The 16,468-nt window shown below is 37.6% G+C and overlaps 1 protein-coding gene across 5 annotated transcripts in view; it reads right to left on the reverse strand.

Annotated features, from left to right (window-relative positions):
- Positions 1 to 16,468, reverse strand: part of CTNND2 (catenin delta 2) — a 901,977-nt gene that overhangs the window by 603,780 nt on the left and 281,729 nt on the right. The gene's annotated exons all lie outside the window — the stretch shown is intronic.

The raw sequence follows: 16,468 nt of genomic DNA on the forward strand, positions 1-16,468 counted from the left end.
TTTCCATCTGGCATCATTCTTCTGTCTGAGAGACTTCCTTTAATGTTTTTTGGTGATGAATTCTCTCAGCTTTACAGACTAACAGCACTATTTTGCCCTCATTTTCAAAAGACATTTTGTCCTCTCGTTTGCATTGTTTCTGACAAAAAGCTATGGTGTTCATGTATTTGTTTCTTTGTCTATACAGTGTCTTCTTTCTCTGCCTCCTTTTAAGATGTTCTCTTTATCTCTGGTGCTGAACAGCTTGATTATAACATTCCTTGCTCTAGTTCTCCTCATGTTTCTTACACTTGGGGTTCAGTAGGCTTCTTGGTCTGTGGATTTAGTTTCCATTAAATCTGGAAAATACAATTTTTTTCCTCTTTCCCCACTAACATCCCTCCTTCAGTGATTACAATTACATGTATATTAGGCCACTTGGAACTGCTCCACAGTTCATAGATCCTTTTTTCATTTTAAAAACCTTTTTCTCACTCATTGTTTCATTTGAATAGTGTCCATTGGTGTAATCATTCTTTTCCTCTGCAATGTCTAATCTATCCATACCTTGCTGAGTATATTTTTATTTCAGACATTGATGAATTAAACACCCATAGAAGTTTCACTTGGGTCTCTTTAATATCTTCCATGTATCTAACTTTATGAACATGGGGAATAAAAAAAAGAACATGGGGAATACACATATAGAAACTGTTGCCATGTCCTGATTAGCTAATTCTCGCATATGTTTCAATTGACTGATTTTTCTTTTCATTACAGGCCCTATTTCTGCTCATCTTCATGTGTGATGATCTTTGGTTGAACACAAAACATTTTTTTTAACATTTTGAATTTTACCTTCTTGTGCTCTGGGCATACATTCCTATAGATACTTTAAGCTCTGTTCTGGGGCACAGTTACCCGGATGCAATTTAATATACTTGAGTCTTGCATTTCAGATTTGTTAGAGAAGACAAAAGAGCATTTAGTCCAGGGCTAATTACTCTACTTTACCTAAATGAATTCTTTTAAGTACTCAACATCCAGTGGATTATGAGTTTCCCAGTTTGGCTGGTAGGTGTCAGCACATATTCCAAGCCCTGGTTGAGCACCAGGTACTATTTCCTCCTATCCTTTCAGTTGGTTCTTTCCCTGCCCCCTGATGGTTTCCTTATATAAACAGGCTTCTCAGGTCTGAACTCAGTAGCAGAAAAGGACCTTCTATAGATCTTGAGGGTTCTCCTTCTGAGTAGTGATTGACCTTCTCTTTTGCCCCACAAATTCTTCCTGGACTGTCTCCCCAATTCAGGGGTCCCCTGGACTCTGCAGGTCCCTTTTCTATGCTGTTGTAGCTGAGGAAATTAGAGGCTCATCTTCTTTGCCCTTTGTGTCTCTTAGGAACAACCTTTGTTCACTGCTTAAAGTTCAGACTCTCAAAAGCTTCATATTGTCTGTGTGTTTGTTGTTTCAGATGGGAAGGTAATGCCAGTCTCTGTTACTCTATCTTAGCTGAAAATGGGAAGGTTTTTAAGAATTAACAATTTTCCTCTGTGACTGATTTGTAAAAGCATATTTTCTGCCATATTTAAAAACTCATATTAAATGAACTACTACTAACCAGGCAAATACTTTTGCTTTTACATGTTTTCTTCTATGTTGTTTGTTCACTGTTCACAAAGAGCTACTTCTGGGTTACTTGTCTGTTTTATTCACATGATGACTTTTAAACTGAACTGACATTTCTTTATTAAGGAAATGGGTATCAATATGTTGACTTTTTAAAATGTCCATTCAATATATGTTTGCTTTGTCATCCTGTACATGAACCAAGAAAGTAATTAAGTGAATCTTCCCCTGTGCTGTGCTAAGGAATACATAGTAAATGTCAAGGTCCTCAAGGAGCAAGGAAGTTTCTCTTCTTCATCTAAAATCCTGCTTTATTAATATAACAATACAAAACAAAAATAAAAATGGAAACTTCTTTTATTGAGCACTTACTATTGAGTGCCTAATTTCTAGGACTGTATATAAGGCAGAAATTTTTCCTGCTGTATTGCCAATGTATCTAGTGTCTACAGCAGTCCTAGTACATAGTAGGTGTTCAATAAATATCTGTTAAATATATGTGTCTGCAGGGAGCTAAGTGCTTTACACGTACTACCTTGTGTATACATCATAACACTGCTGTCTCCTAGGTTCTTTTGTTGTTGTTTTTTTTTCTTAGTTTAAAAAAATGTTAATTAAGGTAAAAAGCTTAGCCTTGGCCAAGAAGAAATTCTTCCTTCAAAAGCAGCAAAGAAAAAAAAAAAAAACAAAAGCAGCAAAGAGAATGAGAAAAAGGATGGCATTCAAAAGATCTGGACATAGAGAAAGGGTAACACTGAAGAAGCTAATTAATATTAGATGGAGGAAATCTTTCCTGTATTTTCAATTATTTTGTTTGAGGCCATAGCAGTCCATTAATATAGAGGTCATGTGATACAACTATAAACTATGAATTTCATTCATATTCATATTAAGAATCATTATTTAAATATTTTTTTTTTATTTCTTTGAACTCTAGAGACCAAGTTCTGAAATGTCCTCTGCCTTTTGCTGACATTACAGTCATTTCTCAGGAGGGCTGTTCTCACCACAGCATATCACTGGGGTTGGGAACTCTCAGGACATTAGTTGGATCTAGTGTGGATTTTATGCCTGGAATTGGAAACTGATATTAGAATTGGGAACTAGAAGAGCTGCAACTGTTGTCAAACTCAGAGACTCCTATGGCCTAATGGCATCCATGGTATCATCTAGGGCATTCATCACAATTATGAATGAACTTCCACTCCATGGGGGATATTTAAACTGTGGTGTGGTTGGAAAGATGACATTCTCCAGTTCTAACTCAGTTTGCCATTAGGATGACAGACCTCTCAGGATTGAATAATTCTCTCTGGGTTTCTTAGAGACTTTGAGGTAGAAGAGCATTTATGAGAAAAATATTGAGAGTAAGGCCAGGTGGGTACACAAGAAATCAATTGGAAAAATAAAAGCATGTGGATATATTTAGCAAAGTTTGTAATACTTGTTGAAAGTGAATTTGTGGTATTAAATTAATTCAGTGAAGGTAAGGTTAAGGAAAGATAAGAAGAGTGAAGAAAGAGGCACCTGGGTGGCACAGTTGGTTAGGAATATAACTCTTGGTTTCAGCTCTGGTCATGATCTTGGGGTCATGAGACTGAGTCCCGCATCAGGCTCCATACTCAGTGTGGATTCTCCTTGACACTCTCTCCCTCTCCTTTTGCCTCTCCGCATGTGTTCTCTCTTTCTCAAATAAACAAATAAATCTTTTAAAATAAAAAAAGAAGAGTGAAGAAAGATCTTTGAAGGTCTTGGATATGGAGTGTAGACAGAACAAAAGAAGCCAAAATAAATAAATAAATAGAAGAATAATAGTGGGACAATGACCATTAGCATGGCCTTCTCCTGGGCAGTTTCACTGCAGAAGTAGTGATGTAAATCAGGCTCTAAACTGTGATGACACCAAAAGTAGCAAACAAAAGCAAAAACAGACAAGCAGAACTACATCAAAGTAAAAGCTTCCTTTCCTTTTAGCAGAGAAAACAGTCAACAGAATGGAATGGAAACCAACAGAATGGGAGAAAATATTTAAAAGGGTTAATTTCCAAAACACATAAGGAGTGCATATAACTCAGTAGAAAACAAATGGCAGGGGCAGCCCCAGTGGCTCAGTGGTTTAACACCACCTTCAGCCCAGGGCCTGATCTTGGAGACCCAGGATCGAGTCCCATGTCGGGCTCCCTGCATGGAGCCTGCTTCTCCTTCTGCCTCTCTCTCTCTCTTTCTCTCTCTCTCTCTCATATCTCATGAATAAATAAATAAAAATAAAAAAAGAAAAAAATGGCAAAGTACTTGAATTGATATTTCTCCAAGCAAGACATACAAATGGCCAACAAGTATATAAAAAGGTGCACAATATCACTATCCAAGGAAGTACAAATCAAAACCAAAATGAGGTATCATTTCACACCTGTTAGAATGGCTATTAAGAAAACAAAAGATAACAAGTATTGGCAAGGATATAGAGAAATCAAATGCTTATATGCTGTTGGTATGAATGTATAGTGCAGCCACTATGTCAAACAGTATGGAGGTTCCTTAAACTATTAAAAATAGAACTACCATATGATCTTGCAATCCCATTCCTGGGTATACATCCAAATGAACTAAAATCAGGATCCACAGGAGAGATATTTGCACTCTTACATTGATTGCAGCATTATCTTTTTTTTTTTTTAAAGGAAGAGGTGGCGGGGGGACAGAGAGAGAGAGAGAGAGAACCCCAAACAGACTCCACACCCAGGATGGAGCCTGATGCAGGACTAGATCCCACAACCCTGAGACCATGACCTGAAAATTAAGAGTTGAAAACTTAACCAATTGAGTCACCCATGCACCCTTTTTGCAGCACTATTCACTGCTAACACATGCAAACCACTTAAATGTATAACAGACAGCTAGACAAAGAAAATATGGTAGATATCTACAAAAGAAGAAATTTACACCATTTGCAACAACATGGATGGATATGGAAGACATTATAGTAAGTTCAAGAAGTCAGTTACTAAGTCAAAGAAGTCAGTTATAAACATAAAGCACGTGACTCCATTTATATGAGGTGTGTGCAAGAGTCAAACTTATACAAGAAGAAAACAGAATGGTGGTTGTTGCCAGAGGCTAGGAAATAGGTGAAATAGGGAGTTGTTGTTCAATGTACAACATTGTTGTTCAATGTCTCTGACTGTACCACACCAGAACTAAACTTATTTGCAAACATTCCAAGCCCTGAAAAATTGTTGTACCAGTCTCCTACTATTATGTTTCCCAGTTTCAAAAACATGAGCCAAGTATTTGAAACTCTTGAACAGAAAGCAGATGAAGTCCTTGATTGCTAGATTAACCAAAACACCAGATGAATGCAGAAGTGAAAATAAACCAGCTAAGGAGATACTAGGTGGTTTGGTGTTTTTTGTTTTTTTTTGTTTTGTTTTTAGCATTGAATGTCATGTATTATAATTTAGCACTTTATTATGGATAGTTAAGAGGCTAGAGAGAAAAAAAAAGACAGAGAAAGGCATTCCAGATCAGAGAAGGAGCAACAGACAATGCAGATAAGCCAAGGGAAAACTGAATGAAACAAATAAAAAATGCACATGTCCACACCACCTGGGGTACATTCCTTAGAAAAGAAACAGAGAAAAATGATACTTAATGGATATACAGCAAATGGTTCCTTAGTGAGGAAGCAAACCCAGGACACATTTTCATTATTTTATATCCGCATTTTTATGGCTTTCTAGTCTTTCAGAGTCCGTGCTTTCACCACACCCAGAACAACACTGATACTTAGCAGCAGACCAGAGGCGATTTAAGAAAGGTTCATGTTCATTCAAAATGAACACAATCTTGTCACTATCATAAACAATCAAGTACAATTACAAAACTATTGTTCAGTGGGTAGAGTGTTTCAGTTATACAAGATGAACAAGTTCTAGCAGTCTGCTATGCAACATGGTGCCTAAAGTTAACAATTCAGTGTTGGGCACTTAAAAATTTGTTAAGATAGTATATTTCATGGTAAGTGTTCTTATCACTAAAAAACAGAAAACACATACTCATAATTTCATCAATAAATAATTTACTTAACATCGTGCCATAGCATCAGTTGAGACTATACAAGCTGGGTTTAAGGAAGTGGAAAAATTTAGACTGAATGGTGAATTCAGTAAACATGAGTTTGCCTTAATTTTACTAATACTGGAAGATGGAAAAGAGATGGGACAGATGGGCAGCTCTGGTGGCTCAGTGGTTTAGCACCGCCTTCAGCCTGGGGCATGATCCTGGAAACCTGGGATCAGGTCCCGCATCGGGCTCCCTGCATGGAGCCTGCTTCTTCCTCTGCCTGTGTCTCTGCCTCTTTCTGTGTGTCTCTCATGAATAAATAAATAAAATCTTTTTTAAAAAAAAGAGAGGGATCCCTGGGTGGCGCAGCGGTTTGGCGCCTGCCTTTGGCCCAGGGCGCGATCCTGGAGACCCGGGATCGAATCCCACATCAGGCTCCCGGTGCATGGAGCCTGCTTCTCCCTCTGCCTATGTCTCTGCCTCTCTCTCTCTCTCTGTGACTATCATAAATAAATAAATAAAAAATAAAAAAAAAATAAAAAAAGAGAGATGGGACAGATGTGGAGAATAGAGAAGATGGATGAGCTTCTAGGCAGTGGAAGACATTTTCTACAGAGGAGACCTGATTGCTACAATCCAATGACTTAAGATTCAAATTTACCATGTCAGCCACAAGAAGTGGGAACATGGACCCAGAACATATCCTGAGACTGTGTAGACCACACATGCTCAGGCATCGAGAATTCTTGGTCAACCTCCTCTCTTGTTGAAGTAAAAAACAGTGAGGACCAGCACCCACCCAGACACACAACAGCGGTCCTGTGTAGTCTTATGTATGCAACAGAATGGTGGTAGGCATGAAGGCGAGTAGCAGAAACGTGATGGGATTTGAAAGGTTCGACCATGATAGTGAAAGCTCCAGGGTTTTTCTAAAGGAAGCTTCAAAGAAGGCCTGCTAGGTCGACCTAGATGAGAATGGAAAGCCTACTAATGAGCAAAAGGTCTACCTTTCATTAGTGGCCAGTTGCTCTAATCTCCATTTCTCAAGTATGTACAATGCTATTACTTGTGATCCAGTGAAAATCAGTTTATACTTTTGTTTTCGTATTTTATATATTTTATTACAATTAGTTCTTCAAGGATTTGTGTTCCTCCTAGACTGTGAATTCCTTAAGGAAGGGACTAGGTCCTAGGTCATAATTTTATCTATGAGCAAAATACCTGATATATAATTGGAACTAGGTAAATGTTGATGAATAAATGACCCAAGATCCTGGTATCAAGCTTCCCAGAATGAAATGGCCAAACTGTTTATCACAAAATAATTTTTTTCAAAGAAGGTATTTCATGATCCCAAGTAAATGTTAGAAAACCTCCATAGAACTTCAAAAAAAATCAGCAGTTCTATGAAATATCTTCATCATAGTGTTATTTTTAGAATTCAGTAGGCTCATCTATTGTAATAAAAATGTGCAATCCTTACTTGAAAGAGCTGTTAAAGGATTTATCTAGATGATGCTTTTTCTGTTTAAATTTTCTTTCTTTTGCTTTTTTTTCCTTATCAGTTCCTCTCTGATTTTATAAGTGCCTCTCTGATTTTATAAAATTATAAAGTCATATATAAAAATATATATTTCTTTATGTATTCTATATAATTATACATGTTTATATATAATAAATGTTATATATAATTACATATACAATATATATTTATGCTTTATATAATGCATAAATTAAAAATTATATATAGAAAGAGAATCTAGGGGATCCCTGGGTGGCACAGCGGTTTAGCGCCTGCCTTTGGCCCAGGGCACAATCCTGGAGACCCGGGATCGACTCCCATGTCGGGCTCCCAGTGCATGGAGCCTGCTTCTCTCTCTCTCTCTCTCTCTCTCTCTGACTATCACAAATAAATAAAAATTAAAAAAAAATTAAAAGAAAGAGAATCTAATTGCCATCTATATTCTTAGTTGGATAAGTGAAAATAATTGTCATTGCAGTTTTTAAATCAATCTGTACATATACAGACTGAAATAGGCAAAATACTTGTCAAGTTTATTTGAAAAACAGCAGCAATCCTACCTTCTCATTTTCTCTTCTTCAGAGGCAAGCACTTTTAACTCCTTTTTCTGATTTGTACATCCATATCTCCATTAACTTTCTAATATTATTATTTCTTAAATTTTCAGTTAGAGGCATCATCAATTGACTTCCCATAGTGGAAGATGAGGGCTTCGCTCCATTTCCCCATCTGCTAGCATGCATGGACACTTCTCCCATCTTCCCCTCGTTCCCCATTCAGCTAAATTTCCATGTTCAGTAGAATCATATCACAAGGTATATGCTTCAGACCATGACTTCTTTAACATCAATATACAACATTTTGTTTTCTCTAAATGAATGGCTTGTCTTTTCTGTTACTCTTGTTTGTTTGGCTGCCTATGTACTTAACATGAATTCAGCCAAAAAATTCCCTTGATATAAACTTCTTTCAATAAACCAAACACAGGAAAGATTATAGCAATTCAGTCCATTGAAGAAATATCTTCTGGTGCCTTCCAACCTGCTCCGATCTGGCTGTTTACACAGCTCTCTCTGGGACCCACTCTTCATCTCCATGCTGGGGATTTCCTTTGTCCTTCTCTAATGGTGGGTTCCCTCTTTCTAGACCTACTGCTTTCTTCATTTTCCTACTTTATTTCCTTTCTGGTAGAAAATGCCTTCTCAGAGAGAAAGAGAGAGTGGGAGGCTTTTTCTTGAGACCTTGCATATCTGATAGGTTTTTATTCTACTCTTAAACTTAGTTCTAAGGCTGTTATAGAAGTAGAGAATTCTAGGTTGGAAATAATTTTCCCTTGGAGTTTTGAGCTAGTGCATCATTATCTCCTGTCTTCCAGTGTTGCTGTTGAAAAGTGTGAAACATTCTGAATTTTTATTATTTTTTTGTGTGTGAAATCTGCTTTCACTTCTTCCCAGAAAAAAATGTATCCTTTCTTGGTCCCTAGCATTCTAAAATTATATTGATATGGTCTTGATATAAGTCTATTTTTAGACATTTTCAGGACCTTTAGTGGGACCTTTCAATCCAGGAACTTACATTGTTCAGTTCTAGGCAATTCTGTAATTCTATTGAAAAAATTTTCATGCTTTTCTCCCTTTTTAAAAGATTGCTGCTTTTTTTTTTTTAACTTTTCAGATGTTAAAATCTGTATCAGTTGTCTAGGTTTCTTCTTTAAATCTATTTCTCTTCTAGTTTCCCATTTCTTTATGTTTTGCTTTTACTTCCTGGAAAGATTCCTCAATTTAATTATATAGGTCTCTAAAAGTGGTTTGTACATTGATGTTATTATACTTTAAATTCCCAAGACCTACTTTTTTTGTTCTCTGAATATTCCTATTAATTATCATCCAGTATTATTTTATGTGAAATCATCTTTTTCTCTTTCCATGATGTGTTATGTTTTCTTCTCTTTGCAGAGTTCCTATTTTAAAATGATTTTCAGTTTGCTTTAGAGTCTGTCATTCATGTTATAGGCTTTTAAACATATCAAGTTCTCCAGAAGGCTTCTTCTATTTGAGTGGGAATTCAGAGAGCTGATCAGACTCTTGGTGAGTACAGCTGGTTAGCTTTGCCCTTCCAGGAGAATCAGTGGGGGTGTCCATGCAGAACATCCAAAGAAGGCTCTCTCAAGCTCCAGCTCTAAAAATGAACACATGGCTACCTCTGTTCTGAAAACTGTGTAGGCATGGAGGCTGGGGCAAGGTGAAGTGGAAGGGCTCAAAATTAATAAGTAACTTTTAATACCGACTTTAATACCCTTCCTTGTGCCCCTGAGTTAGAGGACTTCATCAATTCTAGGTAATTCACCTCTAGTCTTTGCCGGTGTTGGGGGAAGCAATCTGTCTAGCTGTGTATGGTAGGGTCAGGGGTTCTGATGTCAACTGATAATAAACAGATTCACAAACAATCTCCTGTTCGTATAGCTATACTTCATGCCCCATGTCCCCACTCCTACAAACCTTTGCAAGACTTTACTTATAAATTAGCTTCTACTTTTTTTCTTCTCCTGCTGCTTAGAACTCATCTTCTTATATATAAGTTATTTATCACTTTGTCCATGTACCATATTTTGTCAGTTCTAAGACTGATGAGTTCTAAGATTTTTCACACTTTAATGCCTCTGGGTTTACTCTCTTAAATCGGGATGACTTACATTTGATAGTAAGTTATAGTTTAATCAGAAGTACTGGGGATCCCTGGGTGGCGCAGCGGTTTGGCGCCTGCTTTTGGCCCGGGGCACGATCCTGGAGACTCGGGATCGAATCCCACATCAGGCTTCCGGTGCATGGAGCCTGCTTCTCCCTCTGCCTGTGTCTCTGCCTCTCTCTCTCTCTCTCTCTCTCTCTCTCTATGTGACTATTATAAAAAAAAAAAATTAATCAGAAGTACTGTTGCCTTCTTCAATGGTACATGAAGTAATTCTGAGTTGATGGCCACTCCAACATGCTGAAATACAATGCTTTAATTACCCATTCTCTAGGTCTACAGGGTTATCCCTTTTAAAAAGTCTCATTGCCATTTTGGCAAGGGAGCAGATATTAACACAAAAATTAAAGTTACCTTCTTTACTCAGGTGTCAGTTCTTTTCTAAAAGAAATTAGAAACCTCAGAGCAAAGGAGTTCAAACAAGAGTAAGAGTGACCCTAAAATGCCCCTGGCCTTTGTACCTACCATCTGCTGAAAGGCCTGAGCAAGAGTATTATAAGTTGTATAGGTTGGTCCTCCCACTTTCCCCTAAGCATAACCATATTCTACACTGGGTTCTCAGAGGCACCAATGCCAACACAATCATACTAGTTCTATCTAAACTGAGAAAATGGAAGATCACTGTTATCTCTCTTCGGTCTCTAGGATACAATAATTTCCAGGACTGTATTTCTCTGTCCTCTGGCTGGAGTTCTTTTTCTTTTTTTTTTAAAGGTTTTATTTATTTATGCATGAGAGACAGAGAGAGAGAGAGGCAGGGACACAGGCAGAGGGAGAAGCAGGCTCCATGCAGGGAGCCCAATGTGGGACTTGATCCAGGGACTCCAGGATCACCCCTGAGCCAAAGGCAGACACTTAACCACTGAGCCACCCAGGCATCCCTGGAGTTCTTTTTCAAGAAGGATAAAAGACCAGTTTTCCACTGTGTAGATGAGTTTTCACTTCCCACTGTCCCCTATCTCTGCATGCATCAAAAATTTGTACCATCAGATAATCTTAGGTGACCTTTTTCCCCACATCACTTTTAATTCCCATTTCACATGAATGAGTTGATTTCATAGCCACAAACTCCTGGCAATGTTAATATCATCCCACTGCAACACTTTCTGAAGCCAAATAGAAGGGAAGGTGGCACAAATGACAGGGTAATGATAGGAAGCCTATAGCAAAGTGTCCAACAAATCTGGAAAGAACAAAGCAATGATGTCAGGATGGAATGGAACAAATCAATGTCAACTGTAAAGCTGTATAGACCTCACTGATGAGTCAAAAACTATGGCAAAGAGCTGTCCACGGAAGTTTACAAAACTGACAGACTAATGTTTTTAAACAACCACAGTGTCATTCTGGGTCACCTAGCAAGACAGCAGATGACAGGAATCAGCACCCTGAAGCAGAATCACAGGTACCTTTCCAGAATGGTTTCAATAAAATAAAAATATAAAGAAACACCTCTTTCTGTCCAACTCTTTCAATCTATAGAATTCTATCTGCTTTGTTCTGGCATTTTATTTCACCAAATGCTTTGCTATCCAAGTAAAGCATATTTCTGCAGTTTACTTAATTCATCTAAATGACAGGGCTCCATGAAATAAAGAAGGCCATAGTTCTTGGTAGCTAAAACAATGTAAAAATTGACTACATTTCATAAAAAAAAATTAGTGATGCTATTATTTTGGTGACTCTTAACTATACCATGATAATCTCCAGCCCCTTTTTTTTTTAAGAGAGAGTAAACATGTGCCCATGACCAGGGATGGGGGTGGGTGGGTGAGGAGGGGTGTCAGGGGGAGGGAAGGGGATGACAGAGGGAGAGGGAGAGAGAGAATCTTAAGCAGGTTCCACACTCAGCATAGAGCCCAACACGGGGCTCCAGCTCATAACCTGAGCTGAAATCAAGAATCAGACACTTAATCTACCGATTGAGCCACCCAGGGACCCCTAAAACTTTATAAATGCCTGGTATATAACTCAGGCTACAGAATAAAAATTCATACGTAATAAGCCCTAACATGTACATTTTGAAAAGTTTCTACTAGTGATTTTTATGCCTATATCTGCTTGGAAGTAACCATTCTATTTATGATAGTAGCATATAAAAACAGCACTCAATATTTTAAGTATTTACTTAGCATGTATCATACTCTGTTAAGTGCTTTACATGCATTAATTATTCATTCCTCACATTGATCCAATAAGGCATTTTATTGTCTGAGACATCTCAACCTTAAAAACGTTAAGTAGCTTCCTCAAAGATTAGATGGGAATAGAGCTCAGAGACTAGCTCTAACTCTTCACAACTCCATTGCCTCAAAAATGTAGAATTATTTGTTCTCACTGTTTTAATGGAGGCTATAGAATCAGTAACAATACGCCAAAATAAAAGCACAAACTTCCTTAATGAGGAATGACTACAGCTTACCATTTCATGCTGTTTCTTTTTAGCTTTCCTTGCCTTCCTAGAAATATTGGAATTCTTATGTCCAATCATTGGAAAAATTATATTCACTGTACTGTTCAAGTTCAAATTACAACTGAAGTATTTCTTTCTAATAATGATCATTAACTTTAAGAGAGCCATTGTAAAACTCAGATATACCCAATGAGGGTAATGATGATAGTGAGAAGTTATGCTCCACGTCCTTGTCTATGTTTACACCGCAGTGGAGAAGGCAGCCTTCCACTGTTCAAAGGGTGAAAGAAGTACGAAAACACTAGGCTCTGCCAAGATCAATGACTTGCATTTCCTCAAACAGACTTTGCATGTGCTGGCTCTGTCCTCTTGCTCCAAATATCCATTTCCTCCTCCCTACTCTTCCCCTGTTGCTGAAGTTTAGGAAAAATGCTTTTTCCTTTCAGTTTCATGGTGTTGTATCTCAACACCGATTTATTTAATTAGCATCTCTTCTGTACTAGTACATTCTCGGACTCACCACTACTCTCATAGCACAGCAATGCTTTATTGAATCCACTTAATTACATGCTTGTCTTCTCTCTTAAAACATACAATGTCTTGACTGCAGGGGCCATGACTTTCCAGTATCACCTTCCTCTCACCTAACATATAGTACATTCAATAAATGATGAATGGATGAACGGATGGGTGACTTAATATATGACCTCAAAAAATACTCTTTGAGTCAATATGAGAAGGTGTATATGCATAGAGCAAACTCACTAAGGCATCTGATAAAATACAAAAGATGAGGTTAAATTACTTTTGCGGTACTTCCAATGCAAAATTTCCATGATATTTTCCCCATGAATTGTGCTTACTCTATTTCTCACATTCTCTCTCTCATATGTCTTTTATAAAACTAACTTGAATTACAGAATGAGATTTAGAGTAATAATTCTATTTAGAACAGAAATGTTTGAGTGACAAAAGGCCAATATTTATCCTTTCCCACTCAATGCTTCTAAATAGCATTTGGAAATCTAAATAGCTAAATATTCATACCAGTGGAATACTGATACAGGATCTCTTAACCGTATGCTGTATTTTAATTTACCCATTGTTAGCATTTTACTTTGTTGGCTTCTCCCCTTCTTCCTGAATCAAATTCTTTTTGTGGTTTTCAATACACCCCTCTCCTTTTCCTTCCCACCTCTCTGGCTGCCCTTATTTTCTATAGATGTCTCCTATTCTCTTAAGCTACTATTCTTATGGGGATTTTTAAAAATTTTTATTTTCTTAGGCTTTGTCTAAATAATCTCATCAATCCCCACAGTTTCAATAACCAAAAATGGTGTATATACAACCGGCCACTGACATCCACTCTGGAAAACACAAAGGTTCGTGTCCAAAACTGACATCATAGACAACCTGCAAACTTGTTCTCACTCTGCTATTTTTCTGTGTCAGTCAATAGTACTATCATTTACCCACCCCAAAATGTGTTTATGATTCTAAACTTTATCTTCTCCATATATACACAAGAAATCATTACATACCAATGTGATATTGTAATTTATAATAAGAAATATATATGTGTTTTTCAACCCCATTTCTGTCACAGAGCTCCTAAAACCCTTGACATTTCCTAAGTGATAGGAATGACGTGATGGTTTTTGTTATGTTAATGAAATGACTTTTGAACCACACCAAAAGATGGGGGTTGGTCGCCAGGGGAACCAACAATGTTATATGAGGGTTGAAACTTTCAGTTCCACACCTCAAGGTCTCCAGGAAGCGAATAGGGGCTGGAGATTGAGTTTAATCATCAATCGTCTATGATTTGATTATCATACATAGGTAATGAAACTTCCATAAAAACCCCAAATAATGGGGCTCAAAGAGTTTCCAGGTTGGTGATTTGGGGAGAATAATGCACTCAGAAAGAACATGGAAGCTCTGAGCCTTTTCTCCATACCTCGCCCTGTGTGTTTCTTCAATCTGGCTGTCCCTTAGTTATACCCTTTTATAATAAACCAGTAATCTAGTAAGTAAAAGCTTCTTTGAGACCTGTGAGCAGCTCTAAGAAAATAATTGAACCCAATCTACAGCTGGATGTTGGTTAGAAGAACAGGTGACAACCCAGACTTGCCAATGGCATCTGAAGTGTGTGTGTGTGTGTGTGTGTTGCAGGAGGAGAGGGGCAATCCTGTAGGACTGAATCCTTGTTGGGATTTGATGCTACCCCCAGATAGACAGTGTCAGAATTGTAGGACACCCAGGTAGTATCTGATAATTGCTTGGTGTGGGAGGAAAACCCACACTGGAGTTGAGACAGAGTTGTAACCACCAATTCCACCTCTCCAATCTGTCCATTATCTCCACTGTCACCACTCCAATTCTAACGACCAATATCTCTTGCCTGGAGACCTGAACTCATTTTCCTAATGAGAGTGTCTGCCCTTATTCATTCCTGCTTTCATTTTGTTCTCCATAATATAGCCAAAAGTCATCCTTAAAAAATTTAACAAATGTGATCTGTTTTTATGTACTTAGAACCTTTCAGTGACTCATTTCCTAAGACTAAAAATTAGTAATTCCTAACATTTAACCTTTCAATGGTTCAATATTCTATAACATTAAAGGAAATATTTATTGCCACAAGCATCATGACATCTCTGTTAAGTCCTGATATTAATTTGACGAATTGAATGTGTTGAGATAATCTAACTGGTGGTCTCTATTCATATTTTTTTGTTTACACAAACACAGACTTTTCCAAGTTAATATAGTATTATTAATTTGAAATTACAGACATAGCCTAAAATAATTAACAAAAACTGAATCCTCTCACCACATTATGTTCTGAATTTTACTAGTGCTTAATTACAATTAAACAATTTATATGCTAATTGCAACCTAGTTTCTCCCATATTCAAAGATATTATTCCTTTGCTTGGCCACCAAGAAAAGAATGTAGTACTTTTCAGAGCGTGAAAGAACACTCTCTGATTCTGAGAAAAGTTTCAGGAGATACTGGCTTTTTTTTTTTATTTGATTATTTTATTTTATTTTAAAGACTTTATCTATTCATGAGAGACACACACAGAGAGAGAGAGAGAGAGAGAGAGAGAGAGAGCAGAAGCAGTCTCCACGCAGGGAGCCCGATGTGGGACTCAATCCTGGGACTTCAGGATCACGCCCTGGGCCAAAGGCGGGCTCTAACCTGCTGAGCCATCCAGGGATCTCAGATACTGGCTTTCTGTTGACTTAGCCCCCAAAGTTCTCTTGCCAGACTTTAAATTTTATGTTAAACAAAACTTTCGATTCTAAAAATTGGCATTTTCATATACTATTATGCTCCAACATTTGCATGGTAGAATAATCAATTTTTCCATGATTTACCATCTTCCTAACATAAAATTCTCTAATAAATTTTACCAGTAGCTCTTTGAGCTGAGTGCCTGTTGGTATTTCAGGACTAGTAGATATCTTAAGTCTCTTCGATGGCCCCAAAGCTCCAGGGAGTTCTTTCATTAGATCCTGGAAATATAAATTTGTCCCAAATAGTCTAGTGACACTGCTGGTTAATATCTTGTCGGTACTACAATATCAGACTTCTGTGGCACATAAATGAAATGCAAAATACATACCACCATCTCACTAACAGCAACCAAAAATGGGGATTGAGCCATCAATACTTACTTGCCTGCCAGCAAACCACAAGCCCCAGTTATTTTGGAGTCACTGTTTTCATGATGTTAAATTCCAAGGCAAAAACAGTGCTACCTTTTTCATCCAAATCTCTAACGCCACCCACACAGTAGGTGCCAAATAATTATTTATGGAATGAATGAATAAAGTAACAGTAGGACAGCTGATATTTATGGGCAAAGCATTCTGCAAGGTGCTGGATAACAAAGATAGGAAAGTTCCAAATTAGTTTGGGTATGGATCCTGTGATGGTTAACTTTGTCAACATAACTGGGCTAAGGGATGCCCAGATCACTGGTAAACATTATTCCATAGAGATATCTGTAAAGGTGATTCTGGATGAGTTTGGCATTGAATCTTATAGACTAAGAAGAGTGATCGAACCAATGCTGTGGCATCATCCAATCAACTGAGAGCTTAAATAG

The sequence above is a fragment of the Vulpes lagopus genome, chromosome 17 (assembly GCF_018345385.1).
Source record: "Vulpes lagopus strain Blue_001 chromosome 17, ASM1834538v1, whole genome shotgun sequence".
Taxonomy (NCBI): Eukaryota; Metazoa; Chordata; class Mammalia; order Carnivora; family Canidae; genus Vulpes; species Vulpes lagopus.